The sequence below is a fragment of the Periplaneta americana genome, chromosome 12, assembly GCF_040183065.1.
Source record: "Periplaneta americana isolate PAMFEO1 chromosome 12, P.americana_PAMFEO1_priV1, whole genome shotgun sequence".
In the NCBI taxonomy this organism is placed as follows: Eukaryota; Metazoa; Arthropoda; class Insecta; order Blattodea; family Blattidae; genus Periplaneta; species Periplaneta americana.
In genome coordinates, this window is record NC_091128.1 from 134,394,544 (window position 1) to 134,415,131 (window position 20,588).

At 36.9% G+C, this 20,588-nt stretch overlaps 1 protein-coding gene and 1 long non-coding RNA gene across 3 annotated transcripts in view; one reads left to right on the top strand and one right to left on the bottom strand.

Moving 5' to 3' along the window:
- Window positions 1–20,588, top strand: part of LOC138710906 (tetraspanin-7-like) — a 289,955-nt gene that overhangs the window by 112,892 nt on the left and 156,475 nt on the right. The gene's annotated exons all lie outside the window — the stretch shown is intronic.
- LOC138710907 (uncharacterized) overlaps window positions 1–20,588 on the bottom strand; it is a 220,256-nt gene that overhangs the window by 79,874 nt on the left and 119,794 nt on the right. Inside the window, exon 3 of the long non-coding RNA XR_011335322.1 lies at window positions 4,146–4,226. This is a non-coding gene — a long non-coding RNA (uncharacterized lncRNA). The remainder of the gene's footprint in view (window positions 1–4,145; window positions 4,227–20,588) is intronic.

Here is a 20,588-nt window from a genome sequence, read left to right on the forward strand (position 1 = left end):
CTGTAACAAGAACGAATGTCTAACGCTCGGCTTATACCGTTCGAGGATTTATCGCTCGTGACAATTTTACCCATCATACATGTGCGCTACCTATCGGATTATGCTATGAACTACTTGGCGCTCGAGCGAAAACGTCCGATGCAGACCTCTGAAGGAGACAAAGCTTATTCAGCACCTGAAGATTGTCATTACTATCAGCATATTCAAATATGTGTGTATAATTAACAGTAATCGCAGTAAAAATGTAACAGTGCACGTACTGACTACTGGCCTGTAAAGCTACATGCGGCTTCCGTGATATGGCAAACTAAGCTTTGTTACAATGTCTCCGAGAATATGTTGCCAATTCATCGTTAGCAGACGACATTTTGCACGATAAATTTCAATGAATTGATATGTTCTCCCTCGATATGTCAAGTTGTACTCGCTACCCGTCTAGTCTCGCCCCTAGTACCATTTTCTGTTTCATCGATTAACAATCTTGAAACTAGAATAGTGCCGAGGTCTACAAAGCGTGGATGTACACCTCCCTCACACATTGGTAGGTATGCGGACACTTACCTCTTACATTACTTAATATGTAATTGGTATGACGAATAAAGAGGATTACGTTATGATAGTTCTGTATACTTGCAAGTACTACTGCTCTTTTCTTTCAGTCTGAAACGTGCGAGTTTGTAATCCCACAAAGTCTTTTTCGTGCTTAGCGCAACTGAATGTCCAGAGAACAAAGCCAATTCAATCTCCTGCAAACGGGTTTTATTGCAGGGGGTCACGATGCGTACTTCCATTTTCTCTCCACTCTCTCTGCCACTTAGCAACCAGCAGAATGTCATAATAGTAAAGTCCTAGAAAACCCTAGTTTCACAAGGAGGAATTACAGACTGTACTTAGGAATTAAGACCTCAAAGAAAAAAAAAAACTTTCATTTCACTCATTTCTTGCCGAGGAAAGCACTACGGAGAAACATGATCAAAAGAATTCCGTTATTTAATTATTGTCAAAGGACTTATACAAATCAAGCTTTCAGGTATAACTCCCTGTAAAGTTGATTTGAATAATTTCGAAGGAAAAATTGTTCCGGGGCCGGGCATCGAACCCGGGACCTTTGGTTAAACGTACCAACGCTCTACCAACTGAGCTACCCGCTTGGGTTGATTACCTGGTTGGGTTTTTCCGAAGTTTTCCCCAACTGTATGACAAATATCAGGTAATTACGGCGAATTCTCGGCCTCATCTCGCCAAATCATCTCGCTATTACCAATTCTATCGACGCTAAATAACCTCGTAGTTCATACAGTGTCGTTAAATAATCAAAGTAAAAAAAATAAATAAAGACACTCAAACACAACTCAGAGTTCCCGGGTAGCTCAGTTGGTAGAGCGTTGGTACGTTTAATCAAAGGTCCCGGGTTCGATGCCCGGCCCCGGAACAATTTTTCCTTCGAAATTAGTCAAAGGACTTGTTTCACTTTAATTTTATCATCATCATCATCATCATCATCATCATCATCATCATCATTGTCATCATTATCATGAACATCGTCATCATCACCACTACCACCATAGTCATCTTCAAGAGGATCGTGGGCTTACTGGAAAGCTAGTATATATATCATTGTTTTCCTATGTAGTTATCAACTTCTTCCAGTAAGCCCAGGATATACGAGGCAGGATCAAAAAGTAATGCACAACTTTTTGTGGCAACGTATTTAATAGGTAATCAAAACGAAATAATGCAGAAAAAAAGCTACAGGTTTTACCTATTTTTCAACACAGGAACCAAGTCTCTCGACACATTTCTCCCATCGTGACACCAGATTCAGTACACCTCATTCATAGAACTTCGTTTTCTGGGCGTATAACCACCTGCGCACGACTGATTTCACTTCTTCATCCGAACCAAAGCGTTGGGCTCCTAGGCATTTTTTCGTTAGTCCGACGAGGTGAAACTCAGACGGTGCGAGATCTGGGCTGTAGAGTGGGTGACTGCCGCCTCAATGTCTCTGACATTAGGTGGTGTTGCAGCGATCACTGGTCGGCCGGAACCTGCTCCGTCGGTAAGATTTACTCGGTTCTCTTCGAAGAACCTACACCACCTGGGGATGTTGCTACGGTCCAGACAATTAGTACCATAAACCTCCAACATTTCCCTGTGGATTTCACTCGGACTTTTATGTTTTGCTCAGAAAAAACGGATTACATCTCGCTGCACTTCACAAGCAGACGATGCTAGCACACGTTAGTTACCGCTCGTTCCGCCAGGGTGACACCTAATCGAGCCATTGCTGTCTGTAGCGCAAGACTCAAACTATCTGCCAACTTTGAACGTCCTAACCAAAATAGCATACCGCAAAGAAATTGTTGTGCGTTACTTTCCGATCTTTCCTAGTAAACAGTCTAACTCCTTTTTGGACGTCCCACGTCTCGATGTTCAGTATCTCTGTAGTCTTTCGTTTGTCGGACTGCTCTACATGAATATGTTCCCATTATGGGATATTGCCGTTGAAGACACTCAAGCTACCGGCGTAGCTCAGTCGACTAAGACGCTTGCCTGCCGATCCAGAGTTGCGTTCGGACGCGGGTTCGATTCCCGCTTGGTTTGATTACCTGGTTGGGTTCTTTCTGAGGTTTTCCCCAACCGTAAGACAAATATCAGGTAATCTACGGCGAATTCTCGGCCTCACCTTGCCAAATATCATCTCGCTATCACCAATTCCATCGACGCTAAATAATCTCTTAGTTCATACAGCGTCGTTAAATAACGAAAGTAAAAAAATGAAAAAAATAAAGATACTCAAACACAAGTAAAATTATTATAGATTACGTTGGACACTAACTTGACATGGCAACATAATATAAATTCTTTGTGTGTTAAACTTTCAAGAGTCGATTATTTATGAAGGCATTTAAAACTCTTATACTCCAAACATATCTAAAAAAAAATTCCTATTAGTACGCATTTTTCAATAGTATAATGTCTTATGGTATCCGAATATGGGGGAGCAGAAGTGCAATGAGCCACTTCAGACGAGGCCACTTTTAGAAGCGCTGTCGCTTGTGAATAATGGATTTAAATGGAGGCCTTCAGACATAGCCACAGCCACAGAATAGTGACGCTGCAGATGCTCTGAGTGGTTACCTTCGCCGCTGGTAGCGGTCACTAAAAGTGGTGTTTCCCGTCGGGATACATTGAATTACATTGCGTAGTTTTATTGATGAATGCTTATATTTCTGTATGAAAGAGAAAAAGAGTGAGATTGTTTTAAGTTATGCCTTATTATAATTTGTAGTTGACCTACAGTTCAAGCTCTATACAACTCGGTCCGAAACATCGCGGTTATGGATGTAACACTGTAAGAAACATGCCCTCCGAAAATACCTTTATTAAATGATCATATTCCGATATACTGTATCACGGTCAAGCTATAACGGGGGGAGGAAGTAAATGATGTCCCCCGAGGATTCTATGGTTTTGCTTTGCCTCCACAAGGAAACGGTTCTCTCTCCGCCTATACTCGTGCTCTAGACCCCTCAAATAGTCATATTATCCCTCCAGCAATAGTTTGTGCAGAATATCGTGAAGTTTTAGGTTTAATGAGAGCAAAGCGGTGAACGATTCAAGGCATTCCCAATGAAACAGGTTCATTATGAAATAACCTGCGTGATACAGGCACATTATTAAATTATGGATTAAATTCATGTCGCCTTATTTTGTCATGATAAAATCTGCTTTGCAAGAATTAAGATTTCATCGTGAGATAAAGCTATTTCTGAGACTGGGGGTTATGAGAGATCTTCCCGCTCATCTCTCTCCCCTTTTAATTGCTCCACTCTTTGTCTCTCTGGATTAATATTAAAGAGGGGGGATATTCTGAGTCTGACTTGATAACGTACTTTACTCTATATTCCTGACAGGGAAGAGAAATTATGGAAAGTTTGTGAAGTGAAGAGAAACTTTATGCAACTTGCGACGTATAAAATATTCATGCACATGAAACACAAAGGCACCGTCCAATTTGGCGGAGATGTGAGACCCAAAGCTGGCAAACAGTTGTTATGGCAGATGATTTATGATATCGCATTTTTTAAAAATAATAACGTCTTTTTCTGTAGAATAACCTTAACAAAATATAGGCTACTTACCGCACTGAAGGTGATGTCTTCCTAGAAATGCTTCAGGTTTCATTCGTATCACTTGTCTTGTATCTGTGAAAGGAATCGCATCTGAAATAAATAAGAAAAGAGATAAATATATGAATAAATGCATAAGATTACTGAAAAGTTATGAGCGATTTGAAAGTCCTCTTAGTTAAGGATTAAGTTAATGGAAAAATGATACAGTTTTCTTTGTATTTTCTTCTTATTTTTATGCTCGACCATGCCGAAAAGAAGTAATGCCCTTTAATGCATGTCATTAAAGAACACCTATTCATTAAAGTTCAGGCTTGCGCTCGTTTCATAAACATCCTCGCGTCTTAATTACTATCATTATAGGCTCGTTGCATAATGTACTATTATTTGGTATTTTTCATTTATATCTATATCTGTGTCTTTTATTTAGGTAGTATCTATCTTTTTGTAATTATACTTGCATCTTGCATTTGTTTGTGTTTTATCTCTTTTTTTCATGTTATATGCAATTCTATATTTTTTTAAAACAAATATCTGTACTGTCTATTGTAATTGGGGGCTTTGCCCTGTTTAAATAAATAAATAAATTAATTAATTAATTAAAATTAAATGAAATGAAATAAATGAATAAATGAATGAATAAATAAATAAATAAATAAATAAACGAGTTGAGCTTATTGTACACTATCATTATAAACAGTCTTTATTGTTGTCCGAAATCATTAATTAATGGAATTATATTTTTAGCACGTGTGCAATAAAATTTTTATAGCAACAATAATTACGTCATTAACTAAATTGTGTTTGTTATAATAATGCAACCCATCGTAGGTATAAATATACGTAGGTATAAGGAGAACTACCCTTTATAGGGGAGCGCATTAGACAAAACTAGTAACTTTTCTCCTATCTAACAGATTTTTTATTTTACACAGTAGTGACAGATAGCATATATGTTTTGTATGCACGTTCTCATTACGTTGGTATAAGGGGAACTACCGCTTATAGGGGGCGCAATTAGACAAAATTAGTAACTTTCCTTCCAAGAGATTTTCACGAAATTTTATACAGCAGTTACAGGTAGTACATTTTGTATACAAACTCTGATTATGTTGGTATAAGGGGAACTACCCCTTATAGGGGGATGCATTTAGACAAAATTAGTAACTTTTCTCCTAACAGATTTTCATACAGTAGTTACAGGCAGTACATTTGTTTTGTATACAAGCTCTAATTCTCTGGATTGTCTTCGTTTCGACGTCGCACTTGCTGTAATGGAAAAGCTTTCTTGGGCAGCCACGACCTTTTCCAGGGCTAGGCCAAAGTTCTCTAAATGTTCATTACTATCACGATGAGAACCTAATTTAATAAGTACTAGCTCACTAAGCCAATGTTCATTTCGTTAAAAAAACTCATATTCTTTATCCTTTTGCTCTCCGACGATAAATTATCTTATGGGAAAAATGTAACACTTTAGGTACTATTACACCTTTTGGGCATTCGGGAAGCTTATTTGATACATAATTAACAAATTGTCACCTTGCATTCCCTGAATTGTACTTCGGAAGCAGATTCGGTTCTCAGATATTTAAATAACTGCAATTGAAAAAAATTGTAATACTGCACCTGGAAAGAACAGTGCGCATAATTTATTACTTCCGTAAATCTGTGCACCTTAAGACTTCATTTAAAATAGAGATAAATACTCGAGGAAGTGAAAAAACAATCATTCTCTCTACCTTAGTCAAGTCTGCAGTCAAGGTTATATTTATATTTTGTCCCGTATCCATTCACTCTACTTTGACGTGCTATAACAACATTAAATGTAACAAAAACAGTGTTACATATGTGAAGAACTACTTGACATGTTGATACCAAATGAAAAGTCCACTGCAAGAATGATGGATGTCATTTGGAATACATTTTGCAGGAGAAGCAGTTGAAAGTTTGTAATGCTTAGCGCTCAAAGCTTAACTGAGATTTTCTGATCATTACTGGACAATGACTATCAGTGTTAATGTCATATAATTCTCTATGTACATTCTATATGTCTTAAGGGGAGGCAGAGGTGAAATTTTCGAACAAAACTGAAGAAAAAACGAAAATTTGGTTTTTCCATTTTTATTATCTTTATTTTCATATTACGATGTTAGTTTTTGATTTTGTGCCCTTTACAAGTATGACATTAAAACCAAGATAACTGTATTACTATATTATTCCCATAATAAACTAATACTTATCATTATTTATATACCTTCTCTGAACATATAAATAAAAAGAAATATTGAAAATTTCTTACAATATGGTGCATGGAGCATTTTATATCGAACGATATAAAGTTTTATAACATTATTAATACTTACAGAACTATTGTACTTAGAAAGTTGAAACTTGATATGTCCATTACTAACAACATACTTAGTATCCATGATCAATTTCAAACAAATCGGATAAATTTTGTGGATTTTGAAATATTCACCTCTGCCTCCCCTTAAGCTATGCATTGACAGTCTTGGTTCATTTTCGACAAGAAAGTGACATCCATCATTCTTGCAGTGGACTCTACAAATATGAAGGAAGTCGACCAATTCCAACAGAGTTACAGCACAAAAAAAGGCAGACTCGCGGCACTGCTGAGTAAGAATGCTGAGTGGTTTAAATGTGATATGTTACCGGCCTCTTATCTCGCTCTGCAGCCACCTCCGCTAATTAAGATAATCAAGTGAGTGTTACTCAGTTATATAGGAAAAATAATTTAAGGGTTTTATTCCGTTTTGTGATATGTCATTTTTCTACTTTTGTCCTCCTCAATATGGATTTTGGACCACTGTGCGGCGGTCCTACGTCGCGTTGTACCACAGTATAGAGAACATACAGTAAAGACACCTAAGCCATTTCTTGGGAACAAATTCTGAGTGCGCATGTCACGAAACTGGGTGTATTATCTGGAACCTCCACCAGATGGATCTCCATCTCCGACAGGGCTGGCATAATTTAATATTAACTGAAAACATTCATTACTCATCTTTTAATAATTTTAAAGACTTGAGGCAAAGGAATGGCAATATAACCATAATAATAATTACTTCCGTATGCAATCATCATGAAAATATTCACTAATTGACACTAACGTTCAAGTCACTGTTTGAGGCTTATGTTGGTAAAATTGATCCAAGTACAACATAATACATCATAGCGTCCGTTGTGGTGAAATGCGAACATGAACGTCAACAATGGATATAAGTATTTTGACTTCCTAGCGACATAATATTAATGATAGATAATATACATACAAGATTATTCGTATTACTGACCAATAAAATAAATAAATAAATATTTTACTAATATTTTGATAGTGGTTTGATACTAGCGACATAGTTGGATTCATTGAGAACTAGACCTTACTGAGTTTGAATTTAGTACCAACAACATCAAAGGTGCCGACAAGAGTTGTCCCTACTGATTCTTCTTATACTGTGGTTGTACGATCTCACGGCCACGGAAGCCCGCAATGTGAATATGTCTAGTAAAGATCAAATTAAATTCTCTCTCATAAAAATCAGAGTCTTCTAAGACGGCTTAACATGAGAGGCAAATTAGAGACAGGAAAAGGAATTAATGTAGTAATTATTAATTAAAAAATGGAAAAAAATAAATATAAAATTTAAAAGCTCTCGCAATTCTCTCTTCCCTGTAAAGGATTCTGAGACTGATTGAATTGAATAAACATGTGATCCCTGAGTACGTAGAACTTGTCTTATTCCGTGGTGCATGTCCTACTCAAGGAACTTAATGAATGTATAATGAGAAAACTGTCGAGAAGTTCCCTTGCGCTGATACAGTAAAAGAAGGAAAATCAACTGCTAAGCAAGCACTAAACGTTCACAAGGGAGTTTTACATGGCGTCTCTAACGTCGGTTAGCAGAGCCATCTCTCACAATGATTGGGATTCTAATTCGATATTTAAAGGACGTTTCCAAAATCAACATAAATAGCCTTCAGTGATCGTTCACGGGAAAGTACTGTAAAGAAAAGGTAAATTAAAGAATTTAGTTGGCAATAGAAAATACGATACACAAGAAACAGCCTCTGAAATAGTTCGTCATTCTTCGCTTTTCATTAGCTAGACTTGTAGACCACTCATTTGGTCTTCTACTTTCTTCATCATACTGAAGCTATTAAAATGACTGCACACGTGTCTTCCGTACGTTCCCTTCCGGGCAGGACTCGGGACAACATTCTCTGTCGGCGATGCCACAGAGAGCCAGAAACACTTGCACATGTCCTGGGCTCTTCTCCGTAATTCACGACACCATAGAATTCGTTCGATGATCGCCGAACAGTTTAGATCAATAAATTTTCAAGTGTTGGAAGAAGTTCACGGAATGTCAGACAATGGCAATACAAGAAGAATAGACATGATTGACATCCCACCAAATAAGAACAATGGCTACATCATCGATCCCACCGTTAGATTTTAAAAACAAAAGAGCCAACATAAAGATGTAAATAGGGGAAAAAACGACATCTACGTACGTACCGTTCCATATTTCATGGACAAATACGGTCTACAACAAATTGAGGTAATAGGCCTTATGGTTGGAGCGCGCGGAACTATTCCCGGTTTCTTCTTCCAGACCTGGCAACGTTTCGGCCTACAGAGGAAGGCAATTGATGACATCGTTCTTGCAGCTCTGAGAGGATCAATATTTATACTCCGAAACTATCTCTAAGGCCAACAGTGATCTTCAAATAATTAATTAGTACCTAATTATTTATTCAATCATTTCTTGCCATTGTTGTAAGACTCCATTAAACATAAACATATGTATATTATTTATACTTTCAACTGCCTATTGCACAATATGCTCTGTCTTTGTGGCAGCCTGTTAATACAGGGAGCTGTTATCGTTTAGATAAATAATAAATTAATAATATTGGCATAGAAGATGGAAGAGATTACTCACAAGTATTCAATTGATAATGCAACTGTAGGACATGAGGCTTTCCCGGCGTTGCATATGAAATAATTCTTTTCGAGTTCTCAGCTAGGTGAGTTGGATAGTTGTTTCCTAGCTTTCGATGACTAGCTCTGCCATCTTCTTCAGGAACTGAAGTGTCGTGGAACCGAAATGAATTGAAATATAGGGGAAATGCGAGGAGAAATTTACAAAATACGCGAGACACGTCCTTGCAAAGGGACTTCGTGGCAGAGGGAACTGAGTAGGCCTACGTGAGCTCCAAGCCTGTTGGCCACTTGTCTCACTCCGGGTTACGCTGCTACTCTGAAGGAGCTCTAGAAAATGTTGAAGCGGAAACGCCGAAAATTGACATAACCTCTTAGGTGCCACATACGGGGGGCGAGGGATGCACTGAAGGCTGAAACCATGTCTAGCCGGTATATACTGTATGCGGTCAATAGAGTTTCCGCTGCGGACCAATTAGGAGCAGGCGGCCGGGACTAGGAACTAGCTCCTGATTGGCCCGCAGCGGAAAGTCCTACTGACCGCTTATACACCGGCAAGACATGGTCCGACGGCAGAGCTAGTCATCGAAAGCTTGGAAGCAACAATCCAACTTACCTGGCTGAGAACCCGAGAAGAATATTCAATAGTGCACCTAGTAGTATTTATCTAAATCATCATCATTAGTCTTCACGAATTTAGACCTTTAGTGGTTCGTTTGGGCCTCCAGTTTAAAGTCGTCTCCTAATATTTTCAGTCAAAGTCATCCCCATTGCAGGCCATGGAGGCCCACATGATAAGGGGAAACTAAAGCTCCCAACTGTACAGACAGTAGGAAGTTAGTACAAAGTGCTTGCTAGATTTACCTTCAAGGAAACACTCTAGTACCGTAAACTGAGGTGACTTTAGCTCAGTGACGCTGTTACCTCTACGACGCGACTCCATGAAACGCACTCTCTATTAATATCACTGATTTAGGTAGTTAATGTACAGTTACACTTACATGAGGAAGAAGTATATACTACCATGCATCATCTTAAAAAACGCCACTCCCAAATCCTCCATAGTTGTAGGTTATAGTATAACAGGATCGGGTATTTATGGAGATAGCGAAAATCACGATATAATAGATATGCAATGGATTTTTAATAATATTTAAGGAATTAAGCGATTCTGATTAATAACATGCAGATAAAACACTCGCGACAAATCGCGAAATAGAGTTCTAATAGCGAAATATGGACACGTTCGCAAATTATTACTATTGCGTCGTTTTATGTCGAATTTCATATTCTGATTTTTTTTTTTCAGATTTTTTTTTTCATTTGAATTTGTTATAATATATCCAAATAGGCTACATTACATGGTATTCCAGGTGTTCTGATTACATTAGTGAACTCAAAAGACGGAGAATTCAACATTTCACTAATAATTTGTAAGAGTTAATTTGAGGGCTGCAAGTTTTTTTTCGTTTTTAATGAATGTGTGTTAAATACAGTCTCAATCCAACAAATATTGTCTATTAGTCATACCGCACCTTTACCAGAATCCAACGAACCTTTAATGTTAATTATTTGGTAAGTAACATTCATAGTGAGTTAATAGGCGTACTCCAATTCCAAAATAATTGTATTTTCCAATTTCCATTAATCTCCGCCAAGAGTAGAAATCAATCTCCAACAATCTCCGCCGACACCAATATTACAAAACACAAATGATAAAATTAATCTCCATAAATACCTACCGCTGAGTATGAGTATTTGCGGATACTACTGTACTCCAACCACGAGAAAGTCTTTGGGGACTGAGACGAAGCGGGGTGATGCTGTGAATGAATGTTGATGTCATAAGATGTCATAAGGTCACACACGTGGGTAGTCTTATCTGTATTGGCTAGCTCTCACAGCACAAACAATAACATTGTTATATATTGATACTACCCTAGTTACAAAATTAGGTCACTGTTAATCTCCTGGTCTTTTAATCTCTCCATAAAGGAAATAACATATGCAGGAGAGCGCATGGTTTTTAAACTGACGTTATAACTAATATTATCTATCTACTTCGCTCCAATAGATGACGCAATAGTAAGCACATTCCTTTCACGGTTGATCTCCTGGTTGGAGAACAGTACTATCATTATCTTGCAAGAGGACTCCCCGGCAAACGAATTCGTTGCGCATGCGTACGGTATCGAACAGAAGTTCCGAGCAGATTATACTAGCAAACAAAGTCTTGAAATATTTATTTAGACACTCCTTACCCTGACATTAGACGAAGACACAGAGGAACTCCTGAGGGCATTACAACGAATCTCCAAGTAAGACAAGGGAGAACATCACAGTGTCAGCGAACAAACCTTCATGTCCCTTCGGGATTCACGCCCACCACCATGACTTCCACAGAACGCTAAAGCTGTTCATTTCTGATAAATTCACAGTAGCAAACAGGACACACAATTACAAAATTTAACCAAGAATTTTCAATAAAACAAAATTTTCAACTTCATGAAGATTTACACAGCAGAATCTGGCTATTATATTCAGGAAGCACGATTTCGATTCCTGGCACGAAATTATACAAATTTATTTCCATTTCATAGAGTCGCATTACGCTTCTTTTCTTGTGCGTTTTCTGTGTTGTATTAAACTGAGGCCTTATGTTTATCACATCATCAAGGTATTCCAATACTTGTGAGTTCATAATAAAATTATAAAAAAGGACCCCAACTTAACGTAGATGATACTGATAAGGATTATCAAAAACAAAAATTCCGTAGGTTTTAGAACAGATTAACGGAAAAGGAAACAAGTAGGCCTACTGTAGCGGTTCCTGATCAGGATGCAGATTTTCGTATCTAGCAGTTATCTTAAAAATACGTACGTATATTAATTTTTTCATATAATTTCCTTTCATAATTATTTTTTTACATTTTCTTTAGATATGTCATAGGTAGGTTATGCACGTAAGGAGTTAGGTACAGCTTACAGAAGTAAAATTTTTGGAAATATTCAACATTTTTTCCCTCCATTACTATATCTTGTACAGTAATGAAAATTGGTATGTGTGAAACACTGTCCTTCTGCTGTATGAAAAAAATATTGTTATGATTTAAAAAATTATTTACATTTTTTTTAATTCAAAATAGTGGTAGTTCACTGTGCAGTGATGAAGCGTTTCCCTCATAACTCATAAGCTTGCTAATTTTTTCATATTCGCTCTCTTTTATTTTATTGCTGAAACTCATGTTTATAATATCATGCTCTTTCAATTACATTCCTTAATAAATATTTTTTTTATATTTTGTGTTAGAAAAAAATACTGATATTTCACAATTTTTGTGAAATGAATTTTATTTTTTATCAGACAACCTATCAAAGGTAGAGAAGTGATCTTGTATCATCTTGTATCATATTGTAGATATGACATGCATAAATACACACAAAAAATTTCATCACAGAATGTTGGATATTTTTTGAGTTATGTGTGAAACGCTTCATCACTGGACAGTGAACTGAATTTTGAAAAATAAAAGAAAGTAAATAATTTTCTTTAAATCGTAAAAATATTTTTTCATATAGCAGAAGGACAGTGTTTTACACATGCTAATTTTCATTATTGTACAAGATACAGTAATGAAGGAAAAAACTGTTGAATATTTTCAAAATTTTACTCCTTTAAGCTGTACGTAACCCCTTATAAGATCACATTCATTGTCATATTAAAAGAAAACAGCTGAATATATTTAGTTTAAACAATAAAGTAAATGATAGTAAACAGATAACATTGAAAAGCATAAAAAGAACGGATACAACCAGATTAACGAAATAAATCTATTAATACAGACCATAAGAACGTCGTATTATGGGAAGATCCAAATTCGATGGAAGGATACATTGTTCTGAGGTGTAACGGGTCTTAATAACCTACCTTGATGTTATTAATGATGATGATGATGATGATGATGATGATGATGGTGGTGGTCTAACGATCCAAATTTATAGGCTTACATTGGTACAACACAGCCCACTGATGAAGTTCATGACTAGACCTCGGATTTGCAAGCTCGAATAGGATAGGTTGCAACAATTTTATGTAAAAATCCCTAAATGCAAGCAACACAAGAAACTCTCGAGCGATGATATTGCCTAAAACTAGGCGCACTAAATAACTTGTGTTGCAATCTACGCTAAACGAGCCTAAAAATCCGAGGTCTATTCATGACACTGCACAAATTCATTAGACCGCATCCTATATTCTGAAATGTTTCAGCCTGCCATGTCCTGAAGGGTACAGACACCCCAACTCCACCAAGGCCGAGTTATTGATCAGTGAGACACACTTGCAATGTTTTTACCGAGCTAATAGCTTTACTCGCCAGTAACCTCCATTATCGCAGACATCGACATGGTCACAGAGGCGTCCCTCTTTGTTTGCGGTATATCCTATTCCGTATTTATTTTAACCGAAATTTCATCATCGATTCGACATCATAATGATAAAATATTCCGCACTAAATAAAATAAATTAGAAGGGATTACGTTTCTTCTCTCTCCCCTCAAGCAGTTCTAATCTATTAATAATTAATTGGAAGAGAAAGAATACTTCGTTTCTAAAATAAGAAATATAAAGAATGGAATCATTAAACTAGTATTTCCCGTCTCCCAGTATTCATTCAATTCACTCTTTATAATAAGTTGCATTTCAGGTTTATTGCATGGATATTTTAACCAAAGGGATTGAAAACTATTTCTTTAAGGGGCAAAGGAATTGGTTTTTGGATGAAAATGTTAATTTATTTTTCAGTATATAACCACAGTCTACTATATACAGTCACGAAGCTTGAGTTTTGAGGGTGCTAGAAACAATAGACTGTGACGGTACAATTTTGCATTGCTTGTAATGAGGCGATATTAGCGATCCTAGTGGTGAGCAACTACCTAATGTTTGCATATTTACTACGTAGTGAGCTTCGCGACTGTATATACTAGATTGTGATATTACTTGGTTCTCCCTCTTTAAAACGGTTTATCATATATGACTATACTCAAATTGTATCCATTTCAATTCCTTCAATTTTCAGAGAAGGGTATACAAGTTTTAATTTTAACGCTCATTCTTAATAGATTTACGGATTTTGGGCGGAAAATGATATTTTTCTATTTCTCCAGTTTATTATTTGATTTTTCCTCTTTAAATGGTATAGCCTATCACATATGATTATACTAAAATTATATTAATGTTAAATTTTCGTTAACTTTTCGCACTGACACCGAGGGTAGGTAACGTTTTAAAATTATTTTTCTGAACGAAAAGTTACATTTGTTCGGATCAAATTTCTGCACATTTAAAGGACAAAACTAAAATTCTTTCAATCGTTTATTATCATAATACACTGCACTCTTAAATTGACTGAGCATATTGGGAATTAAATCAATGCCTTTCTCAAAGCACGCAATGAAAAGTTTCATATAAAACAATTTGTATCTCGAAACAGAAGCTAAACCAGAGAAAAATTGTTTGAAATTTCTCAAAGAATAACCCCCTGGAATTAATGGCATTACTTATGGTTCACTCTGTATCAAGTATGTTTGTAAATGTTTAAATAGTATCTGGAATGTGTTGTGCAGTGCAGCCTATATATGTAAATATATATATATATACTTACTTACGTGCTTACTTACTGGCTTTTAAGGAACCCGGAGGTTCATTGCCGCCCTCACATAAGCCCGCCATTGGTCCCTATCCTGAGCAAGACTAATCCATTCTCTATCATCATATCCCACCTCTCTCAAAGCCATTTTAATATTATCTTTCCATCTACGTCTCGGCCTCCCTAAAGGTCTTTTTCCCTCCGGCCTCCCAACTAACACTCTATATGCATTTCTGGATTCGCCCATACGTGCTACATGCCCTGCCCATCACAAACGTTTGGATTTAATGTTCCTAATCATGTCACTTGAAGAATACAATGCGTGCAGTTCTGTGTTGTGTAACTTTCTCCATTCTCCTGTAAATTCATCCCTCTTAGCCCCAAATATTTTCCGAAGGACCTTATTCTCAAACACCCTTAACCTATGTTCCTCTCTCAAAGTGAGAGTCCAAGTTTCACAACCATAAAGAACAACCGGTAATATAACTGTTTTGTAAATTCTAACTTTCAGATTTTTTGACAGCAGACTGGATGATAAAAGTTTCTCAACCGATTAATAACAGGCATTTCCCATATTTATTCTGTGTTTAATTTCCTCCCGAGTATCATTTATGTTTGTTACTGTTGCTCCAAGATATTTGAACTTCTCCACCTCTTCAAAAGATAAATTTCCAATTTTTATATTTCCATTACGTATAATATTCCCGACACGAGACATAATCATATTCTTTGTCTTTTCGGGATTTACTTCCAAACCTATCTCTTTACTTGCTTCAAGTAAAATTCCCGTGTTTTCCCTAATCGTTTGTGGATTTTCTCCTAACATATTCATGTCATCCGCATAGACAAGCAGCTGATGTAACCCGTTCAATTCTAAACCCTCTCTGTTATCCTGGACTTTCCTAATGGCATACTCTAGAGCAAAGTTAAAAAGTAAAGGGTTATTATTATATTATATTATATTATATTAAATTATAATAACAATTATTATTATTATTATTATTATTATTATTATTATTATTATTATTATTAGCATTAGAAATAAATGCACTGGCGATTTCCTTTTTGTTCTAAACGCTGCAGTCTCGACGAGGTAATACAATTTCTGCAATTTTTTCATCGGAATGTCGCTCAGCAGAAATATTAGCAGGAATAATGGAGATTATAGTAAATCAAATTGAGTTGGCCATGATTACGTTGTGGTCCTAGTTACTTTATTAAGTAATAGGCCTATGTTTTAGAATAATAAAAAGTTCTCAGTTTTCTCTGTATTTTTCGAAATAGTAATAACGGTTTTGTTATATTATTATTATCTCCAAGATGCTGAGGAGTAGTAACATTTGTTCACAAAAAAAAAAGGAATTTAGAAGGGCGAGAAAGAGCTTGTCTATAATTTTGCCTGGATGGCGAGTCTTTCTCTTTTAGTAAATCTACAAGACAGAAATTCTGGCCTTACCCCACTTTTGAACAAAGTCTTGTTGAGGATTTGACACCTTGAACCTAGGACATTAACCTCTATGACAAGGACGAATGAAAGTGACGATGATGATGAACGTGATGATGGAGGCGGTGGAGGTGTATTTTGTCTTTAAAGAATATTTATCACAAACGCGTAACTTTAGAAAGCTGAATACAAGAGTATTAACAGCCACATAGCGTCATTACGCTTCACTGAACGAAAAAACACAAAATTTTAATCTTTACACTGATAGAACACGAAAGGTCGAACCATAAAACAAAGCCGTTCAGACTCTATCCAGCTTTATCTATAAAGAGCGAGAGGAAAAGGTGTGACCCCACAACCTTTCATTTAATTTTATTCCGACCACACTGAAGGCTTCCAAACATGAACGTTTTTAAAGTACAGCTAGAGGGATGCTAGATATTGCAAACTCGGGAAGTAAGCCAGCGCAATGCGGAGGCCGTTGCGTCTTTTATCATAAAGCCAAGAAACTAGACGAAGCTTCTCGCGATTAAGCTTCCTAGGCCGAGAAGTACGTTGCCTTATTCCACAAATGCTTTTGTTTTACTTTTCTTTATAGTCTGCGTTCTTGGCAGTGTATTAACTCGGATATAAAATGGCTCAAAAGTGTGTTCCAAAAGCAATGCTGAAGTTTGCGTGAATATAAATATCACCCTTTTTAACAAGATGTAGAGTACACGCCAGCGACACAAAACGCTAAGCAACTTTTATTAAAGCAAGATTGTCCGAAGTTGAGAGCGAATATGGGAAAATTCTTAATCCTTTCTTTACTCTACAATAGCAATTCTACTGCGTGTTCAGCTCAAAGTGTCCCATGGCTCGCTGTATGCCGTCATGTGGCTAGTCGTTGAGCCTTGAGAATTCAATCTTCCTACTTCCGCAGAGGCGTATTATGTATGTGCCAGAGAAGTTGCCTAGCAAGTACGGCGTTCATTCTGAAGAGTACTTACCGATACGTAATCTGATTTTCTATCCGGAACATAATAATTTAATAATAATAATAATAATAATAATAATAATAATAATTATTATTATTATTATTATTATTATTATTATTTATTTATTTAATCTGGCAGAGCTAAGGCCAGTAGGCCTTTTCTTCCGCCCAGCCAGACTCTAATTCTAATTGAATACAATTGCTTACATAGTTATTACATTAATATCTAGACCATAAAACAACATGAAAGTAAATAATGAAAGTTGGATAAGTAATATTAGTGTGACAATAATAAACATTGGTAAGAAATAGTTATAATAATAATAATAATAATAATAATAATAATAATAATAATAATAATAATAATAATACTAGTAGTAGTAGTAGTAGTAGTAGTAGTAGTAGTAGTAGTAGCTTATTTTTATTTTATTGGGTTATTTTACGACGCTGTATCAACATCTAGGTTATTTAGCGTCTGAATGATATGAAGGTGATAATGCCGGTGAAATGAGTCCGGGGTCCAGCACCTAAAGTTACCCAGCATTTGCTCGTATTGGATTGAGGGAAAACCCCGGAAAAAACCTCAACCAGGTAACTTGCCCCGACCGGGAATCGAACCTGGGCCACCTGGTTTCGCAGCCAGACGCGCTGACCGTTACTCCACAGGTGTGGACAGTAGTAGTAGTAGTAGTAGTAGTAGTAGTAGTAGTAGTAGTAGTAGTAGTAGTAGTAGTAGTAGTAGTAGTAGTAGTAGTGGTGGTAAGACGATAGGATAATTTATCGTTCAATGTTGAACGGTTTGTGGTTAAGTGGTGGCAGGAATGTGAACTGTTTGGAAACACGTACTGAGGTGAGTGTTTTCCTTACTGTCGGGATATGTGGAGAGGGTTAGGATGATTGCTTACGTATTTGTTGACATTAATTTCGACGGTCAACATGGACACGGAGCATTTGATTTGTGTTGTGGAATGTTGCCGTACGCAACCGATGATAACAAATACCCTGCGTATGACTTGCCCGCGCAAAACACAGTTTGAAAGAGGTTATGGTAGCACACAGACTTTACAGACCGCCATCTGTTGCTACGACGTTCAAGTTATACCGTACACGTTCTCAAGTTCAGATTGAACGCCTTGATTAATAGACAACTTCTCTGACATAAAAGCTGAAACTCGCTTCAAATCGCTGACTCACAACAGTGACGTCATGACACACTTTAAAATGAACATCCAGTAGAATACATGACCTGACAAGGGATGCCTCAGGGTGTAAATACACAAAACCTAGCTCCCACCGTACTAGTCTCAGGACACTAACTGTCGTGCTGATAGTCTTTCCCGTGTTACTTCAACTGTTTAGCATGCAACACCATTTAAATTAAAAAAAAAAATACATTTTAGTTTTGAATATATTTGGGATACGGTTCAAAGTGACTTTAGTTGCAAAATTTCGCTCCGGGGTGCACTTTCTTACAAGGGAGAAAAGGCAACTGTATTTACTATCAAACCACTAAACAAAATGGCCCACAACTATAAACGTGATGTTGTTATGACTGTGTGGAAAACTAGCGACAAAATTATCTATATTTTTCCAAGAGTCTGGAACATCCAAGATCCCGCAAGCCTTGAGAGCACCAATCCGAAATGGCAGGCGCGAGTTTTGAAAGTGATACGGATCGAATCATTCAAACATTACCTCAACTTCAAACATTCCACTAGGAGTCAATCCCCAGATAAATTTTACAAACTGCACAATCAAAACATGTATTTAAAATAAAATAGATTCAGTTCATGTTAATTGTTATATTCTAATACAATTAGTTCGTTTCCTGTGTTTTAATATGTGTTGCTATGAGGTTAAAATCTCCACACTACGTTCACTCAGACATATCGGTGATTTTAATTGAATTACGGTCCATTTCAAATGTAAGTACAATTGAAAGTTCGCAACCGTTGTTTACAAATTAGTAAGCACGCTTTATTGGATTAATTCTCCACTATTTGTGAGCCAGATCTTCTTTGTTAAATTTCAGAGTGTTGTAAACAATTCTCTAAAGTAGTTCTAAGCTACATCACACTCTCTTTCGGTGTCATTTTTAACTTTTATGTACCTAAAAATCCGGTCCCTAATCATGGCGAATACAGAAATGGAGAATGACGGTGAAATAGCGGAGAGAAACGAGAATCTCGAGAAAAAGTTTTAAGAACTCTGGCTCTATCCACCACTAATATGATTTTGTCATCACCGAAACTGGGTCCGTAGAATAGTAAGTCAGTGCTCTAACAACTGTGCTACAAAGGCGGCTAAAAATCATTAAAGTATTTCCTCATTATAACATTTAAAGCATTTCGTAACAATTCATTTCCTTTGAAAGTTCACGAAGCCCAAATTTATAGGATTCCATTCCCTACGAAAGAACTGGACATTAATCTCTCTCCTAGCGATACTAGCTGCTGAACTGTATGAGTGCAAAGTGGAGGCTCTGTGAACGCAGTGAGGAAATTCCCATTCGTCGCCTGTAGTGTTGATACAAAATTTCCCCATAACAGTGGGAATAGAACAGACCACAAGCAGGTCCCAGGGGTGGATGATGAATCCCTCGCTGAAGCATCACCCCGCTAACCCGCAACATATGTGGTAAACAAAACTGCGCGTTGACAATGTGGAAATATAAAAAAATATAGAGAAGTAAACTTCTAACACTTTGGTCAATATTCTTCTCATTCTCCCAGTTAGATATAAATTCTAATAAAACTGTTAACATGAAGTATACAATTATGAGAATTAATAATTTCACGATGTAGCTACTGCAAGTTTAAACAATGCGAAATTATTGAAAGAGTTCAACAAAATACGAACTAGAGCAGGACTGGGTGTAAATAACTCGATTGAGTCACTGCAGACCACCCCTTAACTCCCCACTCCACCTTCCCCGGCTGAGACAGTAATGTTTTGGTGCAGTACGAGAAGGCAGGAAGGTCAGTGACGGGTTGTATCAGGCGCGCATCATAGCGTTTACGAACTTACGGCTCTCGCTGGTCGCCTAAAATCCACCACTGATTCACACAGCCTTACTGCGCATTGTTTATAAAACGGTCCCTTTTACTCCCCCTCTTATGCCCAGGGCTGAACTGCAGTATTTAACTGATTTTATCTTTGTAGACATAGGAATAAGTGTAGACTACTTAGGCCTACAACGTGCAGTGGAATCGTTTAGCGTGGAACGTTTAAGTGGGAACTTACTCGGGAATAATTTCCGTCGCCATTCCATACTAGCCTACTTTATGCGCATCTTGCTGCTTACAAGTAAACATTCTGATAGGGGCAGATAAAAAAGTTAAATATTTTTCTTCCACCATGTTAATAATGTCAAAAGAAGCGCTTATACAAATTTTGGCCACTCGACCGCAATTAAGAG